The sequence below is a fragment of the Hemiscyllium ocellatum genome, chromosome 1 (assembly GCF_020745735.1).
Source record: "Hemiscyllium ocellatum isolate sHemOce1 chromosome 1, sHemOce1.pat.X.cur, whole genome shotgun sequence".
Classification (NCBI taxonomy): Eukaryota; Metazoa; Chordata; class Chondrichthyes; order Orectolobiformes; family Hemiscylliidae; genus Hemiscyllium; species Hemiscyllium ocellatum.
The window spans coordinates 68,688,854-68,714,200 of record NC_083401.1 but is presented as its reverse complement, the minus strand read 5'-3'; the positions used below and the strand labels follow the sequence as shown (position 1 = coordinate 68,714,200).

General features: G+C 41.7%; 1 protein-coding gene across 6 annotated transcripts in view; it reads left to right on the top strand.

Moving 5' to 3' along the window:
• The first annotated feature begins 616 nt into the window (after positions 1 to 616).
• The window catches only part of LOC132808422 (atos homolog protein B), a 142,049-nt gene continuing 117,318 nt past the window's right edge, over positions 617 to 25,347 (top strand). For 2 of the 6 annotated variants that reach the window (XM_060822297.1, XM_060822133.1), the window contains exon 1: positions 617 to 704. The gene's annotated coding sequence lies outside the window, so the exon portion shown is untranslated. Of the gene's footprint in view, positions 705 to 897; positions 992 to 11,864; positions 12,021 to 25,347 lie in introns of those variants that run through there. The other 4 variants (XM_060822200.1, XM_060822187.1, XM_060822165.1 and 1 more) reach the window with 4 other exon arrangements.

The window sequence follows — 25,347 nt, the reverse complement described above, 5'->3', positions numbered from 1 at the left end:
TTCTGCAATTAATTCTTTCAAAAAAAAACTATCCCGTTATTAGCTAATTGGCTGCCCAGTTTCCACCTTCACTGTATTAACTACATTTCAAAGGTATTACATAGGCATTAAAGCACCGCTGCCCACTGTTTGCTAAAGGTGTTACTGAAATGTAAGTTCTTCTTTCTCATGGACTAAGGTGAGTAACACGACGTGTCTGCTCCAAGTCACCCATTCACCTCCTTTCCTGCACCTGCGCCGCCCCGTCACAGAGGGGGAAGGTGTCAAGGAATAGTCAGGGCTGCTCCAATGGGGGCATGGAACCAGGGGGTGAATAGGTTGTCAATTCTCGCCCACCTCCCAGCTGGTTGGCTGCCCATGGAGTCGGATCTTCAATGGCTCCTCCCAGTTCCCCGAGACCGAGCACGTGCAGTGGGTCTCGCTGGTCTGTGACGCACAGCGATTGACGTCCACCTCAGCCAATGACTGGTACAGCTCTCGCCTCATTCCTCGGCATGGACATGCAGATAAGGGTGTCAGTGTCCAATGGCTATCAGCTTGCGGGGGGGGGGGGAGAGAAGAGGGCGGGGCGGGCGGTGAGCGGAGCTGGTCGCCTGACAACAGGCCGGAAGGAATGTATGTGTACGGAAGGCAGTGCGGGTCAAGCAGCGTTCTCAGTTGGGTCTTTACTAAATCGAAGTGGAAGAGAGTGTTGGGGTTGTGAGGTAAGGCGGCTCAGAGGGGTGCTGAGGTTAGTGTTTGTGCCGGGCGGCGGGGAGAGGCAGACAGGGCGGGGATGGTGGTCTATTTTGTGTCTCCCCACCCGCCCCTTGAACCGACTGTTGGGGGTTAGTTTCAGGAAAGAGTTAAACTCCCGACTTGCCGCAACAGATCAGCTGTGAGCACTGCCTGTTCCTGCTCGGTGAAGGGATGAACCGTGGGGCTTTTTGTCTGTCAGCTCGTCGCCTCTGTCCTGAAGGTATTGACTGGACTGACGGGCATCGCCTTCTCGGTTTGTCGGGAGGAGGGAGGGAGGGAGGGAGGGGGGAATTGTATCCCGTCTTTTGTGTTAATTTGTGGCCATCGGAAAACTTGCAGGTTTCTAGTTTAGATCTCGGCGATTAATCACCTTTTTTTTTCTTCTTCATGATTCATGGGTTTTTTTTTGTGTGTGAGGTGGTGGTTGGAGGAAAAAGGGTCTTCAGGAATTTACACGGACATTTCTAATCCCCTGACACAGAAATATCAATGCAAAAGGCGTTTAATCTGGGAATGTGAAGGGTGGTTCGGATCAGTGACGGTTTTAATCTGTCAACTTGTTTGTCAGTCGATGCATTAATAATAAGGAGAAAGAGTGACTCCGGAGAACTTGTTAAATGAGCTTTTTGGTCAGACAGTTGCAAATACGTCTGTTATTTTGAATCCATCCTGTGGATTGTTCTGGTTTTTTTTTTGAGGCTAGGTCCCCATGATGACCCGGGGAGTGCCCTTTTTAAAGGGTTTTCGAAAAGTATTGGTATCTATTGGTTAACCCACTGACTTCTGAGTTTTAGTTTATTGGGCCTACTCTCCAAGGCACGCTTGCATTTTCAGCACCAAATCACTGAAATAACATAACATGCAACGGAATTAAGTGCGTAAATACTTCCAAAAGTTAAAAAAAACATATGTTTTAAAGACAATGTTTGACACAGCAGTTATCTAGAGATTGAAACCATGTTCATGTTTCAATTCTGTGATCTTTTGTCAGAACATTCATATTTTTATTTTAAATAAACTGGTTTGTATATTTTCACACCATAAAATAGCCTCACTGAAGTTCATTTCTGAATCCAGTGGTTGTAGGAAATGCCATATTACTTTCAGAATTCTTTTTGTAAGTTTTTTAGCCTTATGATATTTGCTGAAGTGGTTCTAAAATTCACTACTTTTTCAATTACCCTGACTGCCAAGGCAACTAAGTTTGTGTGTATAATCCACACCATTACTGTCTAGCAGATGTGAGAGACCGTTCAACTAGATTTTGCCCAAGTATAAATTTTTAGAGCATCTGAAAGTTCATTCTTTGGTATTCTATAGATATAAATTCATGTCACAGAAGGCATACAATGCTGCATGAAGCCAGTACAAAAGCACAGCAGGTCAGGCAGTAGTCAAAGAGCAGGAGAATCCACACAGCCAATTTTGAAACATTGAAGGGACAGTCAGGTAGTGAACATATGCTGGACAGCTGTTTTCTTAAACTGCTGCAATCCACATTTTGTTAAGAGGGAGTTCCAGCATTTTGAGCCAGGGACAGTGAAGGAGCAGCTATATCTTTCCAAGTCAGGATGGTGAGTGGCTTCGAGGAAAATTTGAAAGTGTTGGTATGTATCTGCTGCACTTCACCTTCTAGATGGTGATGTAGAGTCTTACCGCATGGAAACAGCCCCTTCGGCCCGACTTATCTGCGCCAACCAGCGATCCTAATCTGACCTACATTTAAATAGTTCAAAATACTTTTCTCCCACCCCATCCTAAGGTTTCGAGCAAGATACAGCCATGATATGCTGGATTGAATTTACTTATCTTGGAAAATGTGTCAGAAAACTGATATCATGCTCTCCTGCAATCGTCAAACTAACAGCAGCTTGACAAGTACGACAAAAGACTGCATTACCTTTTTAAAAGAAAAAAAAAGTTTTATAACATCAATCTAAACAAAGGAAGCAACAAGGTATAAGGAATGAGTTGGCTCTGAGACTGGGTAAATTCATTAAAAGCATGACAGCAGATAGACAGTAGTTAACCTTTAAGGAATTAATGCATAAATTTCTCTGACATGGAAGACATCAAGAAAAGTGGTCCGACCACAGCTAACAAAACAAATTAAGGACTGTATCAGAACAAGAGGGGAAAAATAGAGGATGAAAGAAAACTTATTAGGAATATAAAAATGGACTGAAAGAACTCGTGTACGAGGGTTAAAAGAAGAATTAGTGCAGAATGAACCAGAAGAATTGATAATGGTGAACAAGGAAACGGCAGACAAAATAAACAAATTTAGTCTGATTTCACAAGATGCAGAATTTCCCAGAAAGGCTAAGGAAGCAACGGTCAATTAGAAAGGAGGAAATGAGTATTCTTTAAGAAAAGGCGAGAGAATATGAATGACTCTCGAGGCTGATAATTCACCAGATGCTGATGCCAAATTACAGAGGAGGAAGTGTTGGATGTCTTAAATCCCTAAGACCTGATCAGGTGAACCCTAGACCTCTGTTAGAAGCTAGGGAAGTGATTGCTGGACCTCTTGCGAAGATATTTGTATCATTGATAGTCACAGGTGAGAGACTGGAAGGCTGGAGGTTGGCTAACGTGGTGCCACTGTTTAAGAAAGGTAGTAAGGACAAGTCAGGGAACTATAGACTGGTGAGCCTGATGTCGGTGGTGGGCATGTTGTCAGAGGGAATCCTGAGGGACAGGATATACATGTATTTGGAAAGGCAAAGACTGATTAGGGATAGTCAGCATGGTTTTGCGCGTGGGAAATCGTGTCTCTCAAACTTGATTGAGATTTTTGAATAAGTAACAAAGAGGATTGACGAGGGCAGAGCGGTAGATGTGATCTATATGGGCTTCAGTAAGGTGTTCGACAAGGTTCCCCAGGGGAGACTGGTTAGCAAGGTTAGGTCTCATGGAATACAGGGAGAACTAGCCATTTGGATACAGAACTGGCTCAAAGATAGAAGACAGCGGGTGGTGGTGGAGGGTTGTTTTTCAGACTGGAGGCCTGTGACCAGTGGAGTGCCACAAGGATCGGTGCTGGGTCCGCTACTTTTCATCATTTATGTAAATGATTGTTGTGAGCAGAAGAGGTAAAGTTAGTAAGTTTGCAGATGACACCAAATTGACACCCACAGCTACCTGGATTACACCTCTTCCCACCCTACCTCCTGCAAAAATGCCATCCTGTATTCCCACTTCCTCTGCCTCCATCATATCTGCTCCCAGGAGGACCTGTTCCACCACAGAACTAATCAGATGGCCTCCTTCTTTGGAGACCTCAATTTCCCTTCCCATATCCCTTCATCCACATCCCGCATCTCTGCCCTCAACCACCACAACTCCAACCATAACAGGGACAGAACCCCACCCCGTCCTCACTTTCCACCCTACCAACCTTCATATAAATCACATCAACCGCTGACATTTCCACCACCTCCAAATGGACCCCCCCACCAGAGAGAGAGTTCCCTCCCCACCCCTTTCCACTTTCCGCAAAGACTGTTCCCTCCGTGACTACCTGATCAGGTCCACGCCCCCCCCCCCCCCCCCCCCCCCCCAACCCTCTTTCCCTGCAACCGCAGGAATTGCCAAACCTGCGCCCACACCTCCTCCCTTACCTCCATCCAAGGCCCCAAGGAGCCTTCCACATCCATCAAAGTTTCACCTGCACATCCACCAATGTCATTCGTTGTATCCGTTGGTCCTGATGCGGTCTCCTCTACATTGGGGAGACTGGACACCTCCTTGCAGAGTGCTTTAGGTAACTTCTCCGGGACACCGATTGGCCTTGCTAATTTGCCTGTTGTGTTAGGTGAAGGGGTAAATGTAGGAGAATGGGTCTGGGTGGGTTACGCTTTGGTGTGTTGGGCCGAAGGGCCTGTTTCCACACTAAGTAATCTAATCTAATAACCATCTACTCCGCCCCATGGCCCAAAATTTCAACTCCCCCTCCCACTCTACCGAGGACATGCAGGTCCTGGGCCTCTTCCACCATCTGGGCTGCTCCCTCACCATCCAATGCCTGGAGGAAGAATGACTCATCTTCCGTCTCTGAACACTTCAACCCCAGGGCGTCAATGTGGATTTTACCGCTTTCCTCATTTCCCCTCCCCCACCCCCACCCCCACCCCCACCCCCACCCCCACCCCCAACCTTACCCCAGTTCTAACCTTCCAGCTCAGCACCATCCCATGACCTGTCCTACCTGCCAATCTCCCTTCCCACCTATCTGCTCCACCCTCCCCTCTGACCTATCACCTCCATCCCCACCCCCATTCACCGATTGTATTCTTTGCTACCTTCTCCCCAGCAACCCCCCTCCTCCTCCACTGATCTCTCCACACTGGAGGCTCACTGCCTCCATTCCTGATGAAGGGCTTTTGCCCGAAACAACAGGATCTGGACTAGATGGGCCAATGGGCTGAGAAGTGGCAGATGGAGCTTAATTCGGATAAATGTGAGGTGCTGCATTTTGGGAAAGCAAATCTTAGCAGGACTTATACACTTAATGGTAAGGTCCTAGGGTGTATTGCTGAACAAAGAGACCTTGGAGTGCAGGTTCATAGCTCCTTGAAAGTGGAGTCGCAGGTAGATAGGATAGTGAAGAAGGCGTTTGGTATGCTTTTCTTTATTGATCAGAGTATTGAGTACAGGAGTTGGGAGGTCATGTTGTGGCTGTACAGGACATTGGTTAGGTCACTGTTGGAATATCACATGCAATTCTGATCTCTTTCCTATCGGAAAGATGTGAAACTTGAAAGGGTTCAGAAAAGATTTACAAGGATGTTGCCAAGGTTGGAGAATTTGAGCTATAGGGAGAGGGGGGTGGTACATGTATGGAATGAGCTGCCAGAGGAAGTGGTGGAGACTGGTAAAATAGCAACATTTAAGAGGCATTTGGATGGGTATATGAATAGGAAGGGTTTGGAGGGATATGGGCCGGTTGCTGGCAGGTGGTTCTCGATTGGGTTGGGATATCTTATCCATGCCAACAAGTTAGGCCGAAAGATCTGTTTCCGTGCTGTACATCTGTGATCCTATGATTATCTGCATCCCAGAGTACTAAAGGAGGGAATAATAGATTCATTGCTTGTCATCTTCCAAAATTCTGTGGATTCCAGAATAGTCCTAGAATATAAGAGGATGTCAAATGTATCCTTTGCAGTTTTTAAAAAAAAAACAAAGGGGAAAACTTGAAATTAGACTGGTTAGTACTAGGGAAAATACTAGAGTCTGGTACAAAGGATTTGATGACCATTCACTTAGAAAATACCAACAGAATTAAACAAACTCAACATGAATTTATAAAAGTAGTGTAATGATTAACAAAGGTGGAGTTTTTTGAGGACAACTAGCTGACTAGATGAGGATGAACTGCTATACATGGTGGATTTAGATTTTCAGGAAGCTTTTGATAATATCCCTCAGAAGAGGTTACTGTGCCAAATGAAAGCACATGCGATTGGTGGAAGTATACTGGCATGAATTGAGAACTGTAAGCAGACAGAAAAAAAGTTTCTTTGGAGTGGAAGGCAGAAATTAGCAAGTATCACAGGGATCAGTGATTCAACCCAGCTATTCGTAGTATATGTTAACAATATAGATGAAGGAATCAAATGCAATGTTTCCATGTTTGTCAACAGGCATAATTAAGTGGGATTTAGAGTGGTGAGGAGAACATCAAGAGGGTTCAGAGGGTTTAGACAAGTTGAGTGAGTGGACAAATGCGTGACACATTTTGCAGAATGTGGGTAACCTTGGAGTTGTTAATTTTGATTGGAAAGACGGACAGAATGGCAGAGTATTATTTATATGGTGATAGATTGGAATGTTGGAGTACGTAGTGACCCGGATGTCCATGAACACCAGGTCATTGAAAACCTCCAGGTGCAATGACAGTTGGTTTGGAAGATGCTGTCTTAAGAAACCTTAAGAACTTGTGTGGTGCATTTTATAGATTCACACTGCTGCTACTGAGCGTCAGTGGTAGAGAGGGGGAATGTTTATGGATGTGCCAATCAATTGAGCTGCTTTGTCCTGGATAGTGTCAAGCTTCTTGAGTGCTGTTGATATCCGTATGTATCCCGGGTTGACGACAATGAGGAAAAGGCACTGGCGGACCTCGCTTTGTACTAGCCATGGGAGCCCACAAAACCATCTGCTAAATAGGGCTGAAAATGTGTTGCTGGAAATGCGCAGCAGGTCAGGCAGCATCCAAGGAACAGGAGATTCGACGTTTCGGGCATAACCCTTCTTCAGGGCTAGATTGGGCTGACAACTTGTCTTCATGGTTGTGTTGAAGGGCTATCACATGGATGATTCTCCATCAGACAGGCTTGTAAAATCTTCTATTACTTCACAATATTCCAAAAGGATTCATGAAAATGGAACAACAAAATATGGTAAATCATGTGTTTTTGCTTACAGATGTATTCAAAGAACAAAGCTATTTGCATTCTGCCTATTAATGATTTATAAATGTAAGAATCATGTAGAATTAACTAAAAAGAGTTTTCTGGAATGCAAATATCATTCACTACTCTTAGTTTCACTAATTGGAATTATTAGTGCTAAAGTAAACATTGAACCAATATTAAAATTATCAAACATTGATAACTGCAACCGCATAGTTTGAATATATCCATTCTCTTTTAGTGCCTTTCTTCAAAGTTTTTAACTTTAACGCAATTTGTCCTTCACAATAGCCTGGTCCTTTAAACACATTAAGCCAAAGTCTAAATATATGTGCTTCCTTTGCCCTGATGCATCAGTTCTGTCCTTTCCTCTGACTCTTGAATGGTTAATAACCTAGAGCTCAAAAGATTTTACCTTTGGAAGGAAAATTATTGAAGAAAAACAATCACTTTTCAAGATGTCAATTTGGAGTTTAAAACTTTTCAGGGTTAATTTTTTTTTAAAGTTAGGACGTTTCTGAATATACAGCTGTTTTTGGTTTTTGGAAACTTTTTAAATGCATTAGAGTCATAGAGATGTAGAGCACGGAAACAGACCCTTTGGTCCAACCCGTCCATACCGACCAGATATCCCAACCCAATCTAGTCCCACCTGCCCGCACCCGGCCCATGTCCCTCCAAACCCTTCCTCTTCATATACCCATTCAACTGCCTCTTAAGTTTTGCAGTTGTACCAGCCTCCACCACATCCTCTGGCAGCTCATTCCATACACGTACTACCCTCTGCGTGAAAAGGCTGCCCCTTTTATATCTTTCCCCCCTCGCCCTAAACTTGTGCCCTCTAGTTCTGGACTGCCCAACCCCAGGGAAAAGACTTTGTCTGTTTATCCTATCCATGCCCCTCATAATTTTGTAAACCTCTGTAAGGTCACCCCTCAGCCTCTGACACTCCAGGGAAAACAGCCCCAGCCTGTACAGCCTTTCTCTGTAGCTCAGATCCTCCAACCCTAGCAACATCCTTGTAAATCTTTTCTGAACCCTTTCAAGTTTCACAACATCTTTCCGATAGGAAGGAGACCAGAATTGCATGCAATATTCCAACAGTGACCGAACCAATGTCCTGTACAGCCACAACATGAGCTCCCAACTCCTCTACTCAGTACTCTGACCAATAAAGGAAAGCATACCAAGCACCTTCTTCACTATCCTATTTATCTGCGACTTCACTTTCAAGGAGCTATGAACCTGTACTCCAAGGTCTCTTTGTTCAGCAACATTCCCTAGGACCTTACCATTAAGTGTATAAATCCTGCTAAGATTTGCTTTCCCAAAATGCAGCACCTTCCATTTATCTGAATTGAACTCCATCTACCACTTCTCAGCCCATTGGCCCATCTGGTCAAGATCCTGCTGTAATCTGAGGTAACCCTCTTTGCTGTCCACTACACCTCCAATTTTGGTGTCATCTGCAACTTACTAACTGTACTACTTATGCTCGCATCCAAATCATTTATGTAAATGACAAAAAGTAGAGGGCCCAGCACCGATCCTTGTGGCACTCCACTGGTCGCAGGCCTCCAGTCTGCAAAACAACCTTCCACCACCACCCTCTGTTTTCTACCTTTGAGCCAGTTCTGTATCCAAATGGCTAGTTCTTCCTTTATTCCATGAGATCTAACCTTGCTAATCAGTCTCCCATAGGGAACCTTGTTGAACGCCTTACTGAAGTCCATATAGATCACATCTACTGCTCTGCCCTCATCAATCTTCTTTGTTACTTCAGAAAACTCAATCAAGTTTGTGAGACATGATTTCCCATGCACAAAGCCATGTTGACTATCCCTAATCTGTCCTTGCCTTTCCAAATACATGTACATCCTGTCCCTCAGGATTCCCTCCAACAACTTGCCCACCACTGAGGTCAGGCTCACGTCTATAGTTCCCTGGCTTGTTTTTACCGCCTATCTTAAACAGTGGCACCATTTTTGCCAACCTCCAGTCTTCTGGCACCTCACCTGTGACTATCGATGATACAAATATCTCAGCAAGAGGCCCAGCAATCACTTCTCTAGCTTCCCACAGAGTTCTCGGGTACACCCGATCAGGTCCTGGGGATTTATCTACCTTTAACTGTTTCAAGATATCCAGCACTTCCTCCTCTGTAATCTGGACATTTTGCAAGATGTCACTATCTATTTCCCTGCAGTCTATATCTTTCATATCCTTTTCCACAGTAAATACTGATGCAAAATATTCATTTTCTGTGTCTCCATACAAAGGCCGCCTTGCTGATCTTTGAGGGGCCCTACTCTCTCCCTAGTTACCTTATTGTCCTTAATGTATTTGTAAAAACCCTTTGGATTCTCTTTAATTCTATTTGCCAAAGCTATCACATGTCCCTGTTTTGCTCTCCTGATTTCCCTCTTAAGTATACTCCTACTTTCTTTATACTCTTCTAAGGATTCACTCGATCTATCCTGTCTATACCTGACATATTAAATTGTTTTAGGGAAAGAAGATGTAAGAGTCTTACACTAATGTTAGTTCAAATTTAAAAAACACACCAATTGAATTTTTTTCAGCCAACTCATAATGCAATGATTTGCTAAAAAAAGTGCAAGGAGATTATAGACCTCTGCCATTAACCTTATCAGCTGCCTCTGCCACATCTCACCCTTCTACTAATTCACCCAGCCAAACTTCCTTTACTAGGCACTTGTACTCACGCCCTGAACTTGCATTGATTTCTCCTGTCTCCTCTATCTTGCCCCTCATGCCACCTCTAACCTCCTCTGTGTCCTATCTTCTGTTCAACAATTCTATTCACACTGAATTGCTGATCATCCAGTTTGCCCTTCTGAACTCCATATATGCTGTCATCTTCAGGTTCTTGCTCTCTCTCGCGCTCTTCCTCATCATGCTTCTCTTGAACAACCAAGCCTCGACCCTACTATCCTTGAAAAATATCATCCCATTGACTGATAAAATTTGTTGTTGTCCTTTATTGAACACAATGTTTGAATCCATCTAATCAGGTTTCCCCATGCTACATACCAGAATAGCTTTTTAGTCAAGGCAGAAATGGCATCAGATGCAACTACCAAAGGCCCTTCTGAGCTTGCCTGTGCTCAAATGTAAGCAAATGGGACTAGTTCAGTTGAGGGAACCTGGTCGGCATGGACGAGTTGGGTCAAATGGCCTGTTTCCATGCTGTATGACTCTATCATCACACCATCTTCCTCCGACATCTCTGCACAGTCATGCAGCTGGGTAGGACTGCTCTTAATTGGTTTCATTTTCATTGATCTAATCATTGGAAGGGATTAGCTGGCTATGAATTTTGCTCCTGTACTCCTATGTCTGATTTTTCCCCAACTATCTTTCCTTTACCCTCTTACTTGCCAACTATAGCTCCCCAAGGTAACATAATTTGAAGATCATGTTAGTTTTGAGTGTAAAGTGATGACACCCAGTTCCGCCTCACCACAATGTCTTGTGACTCCTCCTCCATGATTGCTGAATTATCAGGCTGTTTATCTATCATTCAGAAATCCAACAGGAGTTTTCTTCAATTAAATATTGGAAAGACTAAAGCTATTGTTTTCAATCCCCCACTCTATACTTATTATGTCTGATGGGTCTGGAATTATACCAGTCTGCTTACACCCTTGATGTTACAATATTGGAACATCTACAAATGTAATGTATTGTGCCCCAGCTAAGATTATCTATTACAGCTTGTCATATTGCTCAACCTTGAAACTGTTCCTGTCTCTACTGCTGAAACCCTTTGTGTGTCGTCTTAATTTTAGATTTGTTTATTCCAATGTACTACTTGGCTTGTCTCCCACATTCTACTCTGTTAACTTTGAGGTGGTCAGAACTTTTGCTGCCCATGTTGTAGCTCTCAGTAAGTCCCTTTTCCTATTTTATCTTCTGCTCCTTGACCTATATTGGCTACTAGTTAAGCAGCATCTTAATTTTAAAATTTTCATCTTTGCTTCCAGATCCTTCAATCGCCTCACCTTTCCTTATTTACAGCAACCCTCTTAAAATATCAGCTGTCCTGTAATTCTGGCTGTTATTGCATCTTCAGTTTTTCTTTCCTTTGTCACCAGTGGCATGTCTTCAGCTGATAAGTCTCCAAGGTCTGGAATACTCTCCCAACATCCCCTCTACCTGACTTTCCTTCCTTTTTAAACAATGCTCAAAACCTACCTGTTTGAACAAACTTTTCCTCATCTGATGTCATATATGGGTTGGTGCCACACTTAGTTGTGCAATGTTCCTGTGACATGCTTTAATATATTTTATGTTAAAGGCATGTTACAGATATAATTTGGTAAGCTTGTATACCAGTGTGACAGGTTGTAACCAAGCTGAGATCTTGGGGGAGAGCAGAAATGTTAAGTAAAACAGCATTTTCTTCTACTGTCTTAGTTTTAATAAAAAGTTGAAGTTTGAAATCAGATGAAGGTTCTTTGGTAGTGAATACCAACATAGAATCGTAGAAGGTAGGAGCGGGAGGAAGATATTCGGCCTTCCGAGTCTGCTTCGCCATTCGTTAGGATCGTGATTGATCATCCAATTCAAGAGTTTAATCCTGCTTTCTCCCCATAACCTTTGATCCCATTTGCCCCAAGTGTTATAGTCTCATCTTAATGCCAAAACGTTTAATGTATTCAACTGCAATGTTGAATTCCACAGGATCACCACTCTGGGTGAAGACATGTCTTAAATGGTCTGTCCCAAATCATCAGACTGTGACCTCTGGTTCTGGACACACCCACCATCAGGAACATCCTCCCTATATCTACTGTGTTTGATCCTAACGAGCATCAAGGAGGAGAAGGGTGACTACAGGTTGGAGATTGGGTACTTCTTGATAACCATCCTAGTGGAAGAAAATAGATGGGGGTGCATTGAATGATTACAGAATGTTGAACAGAACTGCACAAGAACAGGTCCTTCAGTCCACCATGTCTGTGCTGACCATGATGCCAGTACAACCAATTGCCATAGATAATGATTTAATAAGTAATTCGTAGAGAGGGAAAATGTGGCATGTGATAGAAAAGGCAAATGTGCCAAAGGAGTATCCGGAAAGTGTACTTGACTGGAAAGAAGATTTTTGGGGTTCATAATTTTTTTAGTGAAATTCACAACTGAAATAGTTTGTGGTTCCTATCCCCACATACCACGCCACACTACCCATCTCTTCCCACCCATTTAAGAATAAGAGAAGCAGATAGCAATAGAGAAAAAATCAAAAGTCTGAAGAAAGGTAGTAATGGCAACAAGAGAATTACCAAGATTGCGAAGAGGCCATTGGTGCAGGAAAATAGATATGTTCTGGACCAGCAATCTCAAGACATATGATTAAGTTTCATGGAGAATTTAACATCAACTCACAAAAATCCATCTGGAATCAAGCAATATTAATGATGGCCATGAAAATAGAGAATGGTTGTAACAATCCATTGAGTCCACTATTCTCCTTTTTTAAAGAAGAAAATCTGCTGTCCTTTTACAATTTGACATGTAATTCACTTCAGATCCATTGCATTGTGGTTGACTCTTAACACCTCTCTCAAATGGCTTTACAAGCCCCTCTACTGTATCTTTGAAGGCACCAAGGGTAATAAATGCTGGCTTTGCCAATAATGGTCATAACCCGTGAATGTATGAAAAAAGATTGTTGGTTCATTGTGTGCTGCCATGACAGATCAATGGATTTGATCTGGAAAATCTAATGTTTGCTACTCATTGTATTAATTTCTTCTCTTTTTGTCATGAATTTGCATGCCACTGTCTGCTTCTAGGATAACAGGTGGTCCTATGATGAAAGATTGCTCAATGCTTAGTTAACCAGAAAATCTGAATTCACATTCAGTTTTTAAAGACAAAAATATCAGTTGGAATTTAAAAACCAGGACCAGTAAAAATGATCGTGAAGCTGTTCTGTTGCTGTGAATGCAACCTGTTCATGTATGTCCTTTTTTAAAGATCAGATTTAAACAGAGGAAGTTAATGGGGTAGTATATGCGTTTAGTTGTAATTTTCCAAAATTGATTAGAATTTGGAAAGTTTCCATCAGACTGGAAATTTTGCAATTATTCTATTTTTTTAAAAGCAGGAAACTACAGGCAAGTTAGTCTGTCATGTGTTAGAGTAGTCATTCAAGAAGTTATAACTAGACACTTGGAAAACTTAAAGATAATTCTGAGGAGTTAAATAGTTTGGTGAAGGGGAAATCATGTTCAAACAATTTATTGAAGTTCTTTGAAGGAGTAATATGTGTCATGCATTAAGGAATCTTATACACATAGAATTCTTGAATTTCCAGAACGTATTTGACCAAGTGTTCAAAAAATATTATTGTGCAAAGTCAGGGTTCATGGTAGCAGGTAACATGTATTAGCATGGGAAGATAATTGGCTGGCCTAAAACAACATGAGAAATAAATGCACGAATCGAGTATATCGTCACTCAAGTCTGCAGTGCCATCTATAATGATCATGGCTGATCCTTGACACAAAATTATCTATTCTGGATTAGTGGTGCTGGAAGAGCATCCAAGGAGCAGCGAAATCAACATTTCGGGCAAAAGCCCTTCGTATGCAGATTGTATTCTGACCAACGTCGCCCTGTTATTTATTGAGGGTTTTGTACCATGGTCCTACAGCCGCGGGATAGGTACATCGTTTAGGCGTGGCGACTTGTGTTTTTTGTCAATTTAGTTAAGAGACTTAAATCACCAGCAACACTGTATCGAACAATGCTTTATTGTTTGCAAGTAAATCAAGTACACTTTAATGTGAACTGTATCAGTATTAATCTAAATCCTCGTGTTACAAGAACGGACACGCTGATGAAGGGCTTTTGCCCGAAACGTTGATTTCGATGATCCGTGGATGCTGCCTGAACTGCTGTGCTCTTCCAGCACCACTAATCAAGAATCTGGTTTCCAGCATCTGCAGTCATTGTTTTTATCCTGTTTTTACCTACAAAATTATCTGTTGCAGCCTTGAATAGGTACAACAACTGAGCATGCATGACCCTCTGGGGATAGAGAATTTCAAAGATTTACAATCCTGAGTAAATTGAGTTGCGTCCTCTTTGCCCTAAATGGCTGACTTTCCATCTGGAGACTGACCCCTCATTGTAGAAAATCCAGCTTGGAGTGAATCCTCTTGGCAACTATCCCATCAAATCCCCTCAGAACTGTATATGTTTAATGTGATGACTTTCAAATAAAGAAGAGAAGTATAGGCTTACCTGTTATCCTAGAAGCAGAGAAAATGCTTAAATGGTTTCCCTAATTGCCTTCTCCCAACGAGTAGAGTTCCACAAGGGTCTGTGCTGGGAATTTAACTTCTTAAAATTTTATATCGATGACCTAGAAGACAGCCAGAGGCATGATAATCAAATTTTCAGTTAACATAAAGATAGATAGAACAGTATATCATGAAGAGGGCACGAACGTAATGCAGACGGATAAAGATAGGTGAGCGAGTGGGTAAAAATCTGGCAGTTGGTGCATCATGGAGAAAAATGTGAAGTCATTGAATACAGTAGGAAGTTTTTTTTTGAAAAGAACAGTATTACTTAAACAGAGAACAACTACAGAAGTTTGAGCTACAGAGGGATCCAGGTGTTCTCATGCATGAGTCACACACATTTAATTGGAGATATAGGACATAATCATGAATGCTAATGGATTTTTTAACTCATTCATGGGACATGGGCCTTGCTGGCTGGACAAGCATTCATTGTTGCCCTTGAAAAGGTAGTGGTGAGCTGCCGCCTTGAGCTGAGGCAGTCCAGATGCTGTAAATCGAAAAATAAAGCTGTTCATGAGGGAATTTCAGAACTTTGAACCAATGATATTGACATTTTATTTACAAGATGGTACAAGAGGGTGGGTTAGAGTGGCAGAGTTCCCATGTCTCTAGTTGTATTGACCTTCTCCATGTTCGTGGGCTTGGAAGATGCTGCCTCAGGAGCTCTGGTGAATTTCTGTAGTGAACACCTTTTTAGATTTATGTGAGCTGCTGTGACTGAGCATGGTGGAGATAGTGGCTGTGATGCCAATCAAGTGGGTTGTTTGCCCTGGTTAGAGTCAAGCTTATGGAGTTGTTGGAGCTGCAGTCGGTCAGACAAGTGGGGAGTATAAGATCACACTCCTGACTTGTGAATTGCAGACATGCTTTGGGAAGTCAGCAGGTGAGTCACTCTCTGCAGTATCCCAATCCTCTGACCTGCTCATGTAATCACTATATTTATCTGGTGAGCAGTTCAATTTCTGGTCAGAACATTGATTATGGTGGGTTCAGTGATGGTATCACCTTTTGAAAGTCATGGGGCAAGAGCATTTGTGGGGCATGAATGTTACTTGCTACATAAATGTGGATGCAATCCTTTATTATGAGAGAAATTAAACCTAAAAGTAAGGATGTTTGCTTCCATTTTATAGAGCATTAGTGAGACCACATCTTGAATTCTGTGTGAAGTTTTGGTCTCCTCATTTCAGGATGGTTGTAAATATATTGTGGTTCAGAGAAGATTTATGAGACTGAGCATGTAGTTTTATGAGGAAATGCTGGTGCTGTTTCCGTGCAGTTTAGTAGTGCGAGAGGTGACTCTTTAAGATCCTGAACTCTGATGACAAGGTGGACGCGAAAAGAATGTTTCTTGTTGTGGTTTGTTCCCAGACTGGGGGGATCCACTTTAAAATTAGGCATAGCCCTTCGAAGACCGAGATCACAGGCATTTCTTTCCATGAGATTTGTATGACTTTGGAGATTTCTGCCTCAGCGGGTGGTAGAAGTGGGGTTATTAAATACTGTAAAGATAGAAGTAGACTGGTTGTCTTGTTTAACAAGGGCCTAAGGTTATCAGGGATAGAGGAAAATGTGATAGTTTTGTGTTTAACCTATCAGCCATTGGAGCAGGCTTGAAGGGTCAAATGGCCATTTTCTGCTTCTGATTCATGTATTCATATGAAATTTGTTGTCTATATCATGTCTGACCTACATCTGATCCAGTCACACATGAACATTATTGACTCTTAACTTTTCTCAGAAATGAGCCAACGATGCATTTGGTTCCATCAAAACATGATGGAGAACAACAATCAAAACTGTGGCCTAGTCATTGAGTGCACAATAATGGAATACAGACCCCAGGTAACCTTGCAGAAATATTTCTGGTAGATGGAGATTGCAACCAAGGTTGTGAGAGCTCTCTGGCAAAGTGGTCCAGAACCGTAGTGACATTGTTATCTACACAGAATCCTGTTCATCAGCCCATTGCTCCATTGTCTCTATATCTCATCCTAGATGCAAGACTTGTACTCAAGAGGCAAGAGTGTATTGGATTGTATTTTGAGCTCCTCAATATTGACTCTGGAGCTCAAGAAATCCCATAGCTTCAAGTCAAGCATGTGCAAGGAAACCTATTGCTGTACCTTTCCACATTGAACATTATTTAGAAGAAGCACTAAAGATACCAAGGACGTGAAATTTATTGAGTAGAGATTCTGCTGTATTTGGAGAGGTGTGAAGAAAACTGGTAGTAAATGAGTACGCTAACCTGGTATCTTTCAGCTGTGGTATTTTTTTTGGGACACTGGGAATATTGGAAGACAAAGGAAGAAGTGGCAGTAATAGGGACATATCCTGCTGGTGTTGAGTGAAATAGGGTCCTGGAGAAACTGAAGCAATTTGCCCATATGAACCTCAGGGCACTGCTACATTTTGCTACTGGATTGTAAGCCTGATTTATTGAATTATAGAATCCTACAATGTGAAAGCAGGCCATTTGGCCCATTGAGCCTATACAAACCCACCAAAGAACATCCCACCCAGACCCATGCCCCTACCCTATCCCTGTAACTTTGCATAGCTAATCCACATAGCTTGCACATTGCTGGACACTATGGGCAATTAAGCATGGCCAAACCACCTAACCTGCACATCTTTAGATTGTGGGAGCACTCTGAAGAAATCCACGCAGAAGGGAGAATATGCAAACTCCACGCAGACATTTGCCCAATGGTGGGATCGAACCGGGTCCCTGGCACTGAAGCAGCCGTGCTAACCACCTGAGCCACTGTGTTGTCCTTCTATTAGTTCTATCAGTTTTAAGTTTTTTTAAAAAAAACAAGTTTTAGTACTGCCATTGCTGAAACCACCATTAAAGTACTAATTGGGCTGATTTGCTTCACTGAGAACTTCATGAAAATTTTTTTTTGTAAGAATGCACAAATGACCTTTTCAATTTTTGAGAAAAACATGAATTTAATCACATAATTGGGAAATTGTTTTTCTCCAACTTTGTTCTTGCTCATCCTGTTTCTCTTTGTGGCTTAAGTTAATTTTCTCAACAATTTGCTCACAGGTGAAAGGTGAAATTTTATCTGGGTTTAGTGTTTCTCTCTGCAAGTATAGAAATTTAGGAGCAGAATGAAATGATAAAGCTTTTTCAGAAATTGGGAAATGGATGATTGACCCTGGAAAATACTGCAAATCACATTCTTGGATCGCAGAGATGTGGTTTATAACTCATTATATTTTTGGAAGGCAAATATTGAATTGAAAATCAGGAATCTGGTGCCTTTTAAAGCAAATGAACTCGGATAATAGAAGAAGTAACTTACGTATAAAGTCTGCATCCCCAATTAATCTATCTGTTGCTACAGTTAGGACACGGAGTAAACCCCTCTGCTAATTTAAACCCGACACACCGAGAAGCTCCCCTCGCGCCGTCGTCTATTAAATTTCGAGAGGCAAAGAACTATACCAGAGGTCACTACTTAAAGTAAAAATTTAAGTCTAACAGAGAATATTAAAACCAACAATTATTTAGAACTCCTTTCTTTTAAACCTATCTTTTACTTCCCATTCCAAAAGACTGGTCCGATTTTAAAAAATCCCAATTAAGATTTACAAAAAATAATCACATTTAAAAACCAGTCCGCTTTATCGATTCTCCTTTGTAGATTTTCCTCTGTAGATTTTTCTCTAGGTCAGCTTTGATGTTCTGCTCAAACTTCTTCGAGACAGGTACCTTTCAGAGAGCTTTTCAGCTAGCAGTCTATTTGTTTCAACCAAGTGCTGCATTATTACTTTGTTCGGTTAGTCTTTGCTAGCTTTTCAATTCTCTTGAAGGTGTAAGTGTGTACTACTACGACTGCCAACCCTGAACACCATGGTGCTGGGACAGTTACAGGAGTCTAATGATGTCATCCTTGAGGAGACATGGCTCTCCCTCATTTTTAGCTCCCAAATCTTATCTTTTGGTTTAGGCTTCTCGTAGCTTGGAACATTCTGGTCCTTGGTTCTTTAATTTGGTTTCCTCATATTTACTATTGTACTGAGTTTTCTGCTACCACATCATTTCTAACTCTCCCTTAGGACAAGAAATTCAATTTAAAGCTCAATCTGTTTAGTGAGTTACTTCAATACAGAAATAAGTTGTAGTCTGGGAATTAGTCTATACCAGAGGTCACTACTTAAAGTAAAAATTTAAGTCCCTTGGTAGAATGAGGAAAATTTTGGCCTGGAAAATTTCAGTTTCACTGAGGAAGGGATGTAGAATCGTACAGTACAGAAGAGGCTCTTCAGCCTGATGAGTCTGCACTGCCAAAAAAATGCTATCTATTCTAGTTCCACTTTCCGGTGTAACCTTGAACATTATGACAGTTTAGTACTTGTCCAAGTTCTACTGACAGGTTGAGGTTTTCTGCCTCAACTACCCTCCCAGGCAGTGCAGTTCAGACCCCTATTGCCCTCTGTGCAAGAAAGATTTTCTCAAATAACCTCAAAACCTCCTGTCTTTCACTTTAATCAAAAGGGGCATAATTTTAAGGGGAACAGCTGCATTTTATTCATCTTGGCCATGCTTCTCAAAACATGTCCCCCTCAACCTTCTTTCTGCTGAAGAAAGCAACCCTGTCTACCCAACCTCTCTTCCATAGCTAAAATACTCTATCCCAGGCAACACCTTGGTGAGTTTCCTCTGCACCCCGTCCAGTATAATTACAGATAAATTGAATTAACATTTTCAAAAGTCATTTCTTAAGTTTGTTTTTGAGTTTTTATAATACATATTTCAAGATTGGGTGCTTTCTTAAAAAAAATCTTGTTTTGTCTATGTTTGTCTGTCTCTTTTGTCAACTAACATTTATGGGCAAAACGTTTTTGCATTAATAGTATTGCTGTTCCCACTTTCTCTGTCAAGATTGAACTTTATCTCTTCATTTGGCATACCTCCTGAACTGTTGCCAGTTACACTGGCAGTGTTTCATGTTTAGCTTATATTTTATATTGCCAGAAACAGATTGCAAGTTGTAACAGAACAAAAAATTGTGAAAAGCATTTCAAATGAGAGATGTCATCAGCTTATTGAGGGCGAGCTGCTGTAACGTGAGGTGAGTGTGACAGTGCTTGACATCAAAGCAGCATTTGGCACTGAGGAACTTAAACAAAATTGGAATCGATGGTAATTGTGGGTTAATTCATGACTAGTTGGAGTCACTAGTGCAAAATACTAGTGGTTATGATTGTATCCATTAAGTATGTCTCGATTTCCAAATTGTCCTCCTTTTGTTCATGGTAAATACTGCTACGTGTATGAATAGTTGTCCTTGTTTTCTCTAAATTCCAGATTTTATGATGCAACTAAAAGAGTGAACAACCATTTTATAAGTGACTTGTTTATACAAGTAAGATTTGTTTTTAAACACAGAATTTACTTCAAGCTGAGGTAAGTTCAATCTAAACAGAAGCCAAGTATTTCTGCATTGATAGTACAAATTGGGCAGTCTGCATATGGGCAGGACTGGAACCAATGTCCCGGGGGTACTTTCACTAATGCTGTTGAGGAGGGTTTACACTCATGTGGGGGATGGGAACCAAATGAGGAGGTTAGTGGACAGTAAGGTAGTAACTAAAGCCTGTAAGGACCTAGTTAATGAAGTTAGCGTGACTAAGGGGAAGAGTACAAGACAATTTTCTGATTGAGTGAGTATGTGGATGTATCTACTAGATAAGGTACAAAACTTGACCTACTCTTGGGAAATAAGGCAGGCAGGTGACTGAGGTGTCGGTGGGGGAGCACTTTGGGGCCAGTGATCATAATTCTATTAGTTTATGGAAAAGGATAGACCAGATCTAAAAGTTGAAGTTCTAAATTGGAGAAAGGCCAATTTTGGCGGTATTAGGCAAGAGCTTTCAAAAGCTGATTGGGGGCAGATGTTCGCAGGTAAAGGGACGGCTAGAAAATGGGAAGCCTTCAGAAATGAGAACTAGAATCCAGAGAAAGTATATTCCTGTCGGGGTGAAAGGGAAGGCTGGTAGGTATAGGGAATGCTGGATGACTAAAGAAATTGAGGGTTTGGTTAAGAAAAAGAAGGAAGCATATGTTGGGTATAAACAGGATAGATTGAGTGAATCCTTAGAGTATAAAGGAAGTAGGAGTATACATAAGAAGGAAATCAGGAGGGCAAAAAGGGGACATGAGATAGCTTTGGCAAATAGAATTAAGGAGAATCCAAAGGGTTTTTACAAATATATTAAGGAGAAATGAGTAACTAGGGAGAGAATAGAGCCCCTCAAAGATCAGCAAGGTGGCCTTTGTGTGGAGCCACAGAAAATGGGGGAGGTACTAAATGAATATTTGGCATCAGTATTTACTGTGGCAAAGGATATGGAAAATATAGACTATAGGGAAATAGATGGTGACATCTTGCAAAATGTCCAGATTACAGAGGAGGAAGTGCTGGATGTCTTGAAACGGTTAAAAGTGGATAAATCCCCAGGACCTGATCAGGTGTACCCGAGAACTCTGTGGGAAGCTAGAGAAGTGATTGCTGGGCCTCTTGCTGAGATATTTGTATCATCGATAGTCACAGGTGAGGTGTCGGAAGAGTGGAGGTTGGCAAGCATGGTGCCACTGTTTAAGATAGGCAGTAAAGACAAGTCAGGGAACTATAGACCGGGTGAGCCTGACCTCAGTGGTGGGCAACTTGTTGGAGGGAATCCTGAGGAACAGATGTACATGTATTTGGAAAGGCAAGGACTGATTCGAGGTAGTCAGCATGGCTTTGTGCATGGGAAATCATGTCTCACAAACTTGATTGAGTTTTTTTAAAGAAGTAACAAAGATTGATGAGGGCAGAGCAGTAGATGTGATCTATATGGACCAGTAAGGAGTTCAACAAGGTTCCCCATGGGAGACTGATTAGCAAGGTTAAAGCTCATGGAATAAAGGGAGAACTAGCCATTTGGGTACAGAATTGGCTCAAAGGTAGAAGGTGGTGGAAGGTTATTTTTCAGACAGGAGGCCTGTGACCAGTGGAGTGCCACAAGGATCGGTGCTGGGTCCTCTATTTTTTGTTATTTACATAGATGATTTGAATGTGAGCATAAGAGGTACAGTTAGTAAGTTTGCATATGACACCAAAATTGGAGGTGTAATGGACATTCAAGAGGGTTACCTCCGATTACAACAGGATCTGGACCAGATGGGCCAATGGGCTGAGAAGTGGCAGATGGAGTTTAATTCAGATAAACGCAAGGTGCTGCATTTTGAGAAAGCAAATCTTAGCAGGACTTATACACTTAATGGTAAGGTCCTAGGGAGTGTTGTTGAACAAAGAGACCTTGGAGTGCAGGTTCATAACTCCTTGAAAGTGGAGTCGCAGGTAGATAGGATAATGAAGAAGTTGTTTTGTATGCTTTCCTTTACTGGTCAGAGTATTGAGTACAGGAGTTGGGAGGTCATTGGTTAGGCCACTGTTGCAATATTGCATGCAGTTCTGGTCTCCTTCCTATCGGAAAGATGTTGTGAAACTTGAAAGGGTTCAGAAAAGATTTACAAGAATGTTGCCAGGATTGGAGGATTTGAGCTATAGGGAGAGGCTGAACAGGTTGGAACTGTATTCCCTGGAGTGTCGGAGCCTGAGGGGTGACCTTATAGAGGTTTACAAAATTGAGGGGCATGGAGAGGATAAATAGGGTCGGGGAATCCAGAACTAGAGGGCATAGGTTTAGGGTGAGAGGGGAAAGATATAAAAGAAACCTAAGGGGCAACTTTTTCACGCAGAGGGTGGTACATGTATGGAATGAGCTGCCAGAGGATGTGGTGGAGGCTGGTACAATTGCAATATTTCAGAAGCATTTGGATGGCTATATGAACAAGGGATATGGGCCAGGTGCTGGCAGATGGGACTAGATTGGGTTGGGATATCTGGTCGGTGTGGACAGGTTGGACCGAAGAGTCTGTTTCCATGCTGTACATCTCTGTGACTCTGAGTAGGCAGGGAGCAGATGATGAATGCAAAAGGACAGGTGGTCTGAGGTACATTTGTTTTAATGTGAAAAATGTAATATGTAAGGCAGCTGAAGTTAGAGGTTGGATTAGTACCTGGGAGCCTGATGTTATTCCTATTACGAAAACTTGGTTGAGGGAAGGACATGATTGGCAACTAAATATCCCAGGATATATATTGACGATCAATTATCTCAACACTATTGCATAAGTGCCAGGCAATTATGCTGTCCAAAGAGAATCTTCTCTAACACATTCCCCTTGATGTTCATTGGAATGGGATTACCATTGCTTAATCTGGAATTATCAACTACCTTAGAATTATTATTTCCCATAAACTGAATTGGATCAGCCATAATGATAGTGACTACAAGAGCAGGTCAGAGTCTAGAAATTGTGCAGTGAGTGACTCACATCATGACTCCCCAAAGCCAATCCATCATTTGCAAGACTCAGGTCATGAATGTGATGGAATACTCGCCACTTGATTAAATGAGAACTGCTTCAACAACTCTGAAGCATCATCTAGGACAAAGTTGACATCTTCATTGTTACGCCTTTTAATATTAACTCCCTCCACTGTTGCACAAGTGGCTACAGTGTATACCATCTGCACAACTCTTTAACAGTAGCTTCTAAAATAAGGCATCTACCACTTAAAAGGATTTGCAAGTGCATGAAAACATCACTATCTGCATGTTCCCTGTGAGACACTATGTCATAAAACATGGCCCTGATGATGTATAGTTTTCTGCTATGATGCATTATCTCTTTCACTCTGAGCAGTGCTGCTCTGGAAGTATAAAGAAGTTGGATGTGAATAGAGGAGGTATGGTTAGTGAGTTTGCAGATGACCCCAAAATAGGTGGTGCAGTGAAGAAGGTGACTTCCATGTACTACGGAATCTTAATCAGATGTGTCAGTGGGCCAAGCAGTGGCTGATGGAGGTTAATTTAGATAGATGTATTTAGGTAAGGCAAACCTGACTAGGACTTGTAATGGTAAGGCTTTGGGGAGTGTCGCTGAACAAAAAGACTGAGGAGTGCAGGATCATAGTTTCTTGAAAGGTGGCATTGCAGATCCAGGTAGTGAAGAAGGCATTTGGTAGGCTTGCCTTCATTGGTCAGAACATTGAGTATAGGAATTGGGATGTCATGTTGCAGCTGTACAGGACATTGGTGAGGCCACCTTTGGAGCACTCTGTTCAATTCAATTCTCCCTGCTGTAGGAAAAGTGTTGTGAAACTTGAAAGATTTCAGAAAAGTTTTCCAAGAATGTTGCTGGGACTTGTGGGCTTGAGCTACAGGGAGAAGCTACGTAAGCCCATCTTTTTTCCCTGGAGTGTCAGAGATTGAGGGATAACCTTATAGATTTATAAAATCATGAGGCTATGGATAGGCCACGGTCTAGTTCAAAACTAGAGGTCATACGTTTAAGGTGAAAAGGACAAAGGTTTTAAAGGGTATCTAAGGGGCATTCTTTTCACATAGGGTGGTCTGTGTATGGAATGAACTGCCAGAGAAATTGGTGGAGGCTGGTACAATAACAGCATTTAAATTGCAGGTGGATGAGTATCTGAATTGGAAGGGTTTGGAGGGATATGGGACTAGGTCAGATTGGGATGTTTGATTGGTGTGGATGAGTTGGACTGAAGGGTCTGTTTCAGTGCTGTATGACTCTCTGTAAGTACTTGGAGAGTGAGGACTGCAGATGTAGAGTCTAAAAGGGTAATGCTGGAAAAGCACAGCAGGTCAGGTATCATCCGAGGAGCAAGAGAATTGAAGTTTTAGGCCTTCATTAGGAATGAACTATAACTGGTATTAGTTACATTGAGAAGCGTCTTGACTTTCACAGATCTTGGGGCTATGCACCAAATGTATCACCCCTAAATTAACTCTGGAAAAAATTTCATCCCTAATTTCATGTCTTTGGGTTGAAGGAGGATTTACGGTAAGAGGAACATTGTCTCCAATGGCGTTCTTCATTGATAACCCAAATCTTCTCAATATATCCTTGTTAATTCATCATTATAAGATAACTTGGAAGGATGAACAGGCCTTCAAGTACTGTGTGCAGTGGAACCTGCTGAAACTTTCAGACCTATTTAAGCGTGTTTTAAACTACAAGTTCCCAGCTATTGCTCAATAGAATTTCCTTATTTCAGCAATTGATTTGTACTGTGTAATAACAATAGGGTATTTCTTCATGCAATATCTCCAGGAAAGAGACTGATGTCAAAATCAGATGTTGGAAATTACAGTCATAAATGACATGGAGAGTGCACACTAAGTGTTATGAGTTTTAGTAAAAAAAATTTAACTTCTTAGACAAGTAACTGATAAAAAAAAATTGGTTCATTATTAGTGAGGCTAAATACTTTTTTGTCTACTGTGTTTATTGTCATTACGATGTTGAAATATCTTATTTACGATCTCTGTAAATCTACTTAAGCAGTTTCTGCTTACATCTAAAACAAAACTTGGATTTCTGGACCATTGACAGTTTTTGTTTCCTGCTGTAGATAGTGTTCTCTTGACCATGAAAATTTAAAGCACTCAAGTAGGCCAATCATTCAGTATTTGCCGGTACTGAAAGATAATGCTGGGTGTACTCAGCATCAGAAAGCTGACTTGAAACACTAATTCCATTTCTCTTGCCGTGGATGCTGCCAGAACACTACATATGTGCTGTTTTTCTGTGTTTTAATTTAAGCATTTTGAGTGCTTCATTTCTTGTGAATCGTATCCAAAATATGTCGCTGAAGGAACATCTGTTTCACTGTGTCTCATTTTGCTGGAGTTCTTTCCATCTCTGACCACTTTAAATTGACTTCTTTGCATAGCCTGATCTACTAACT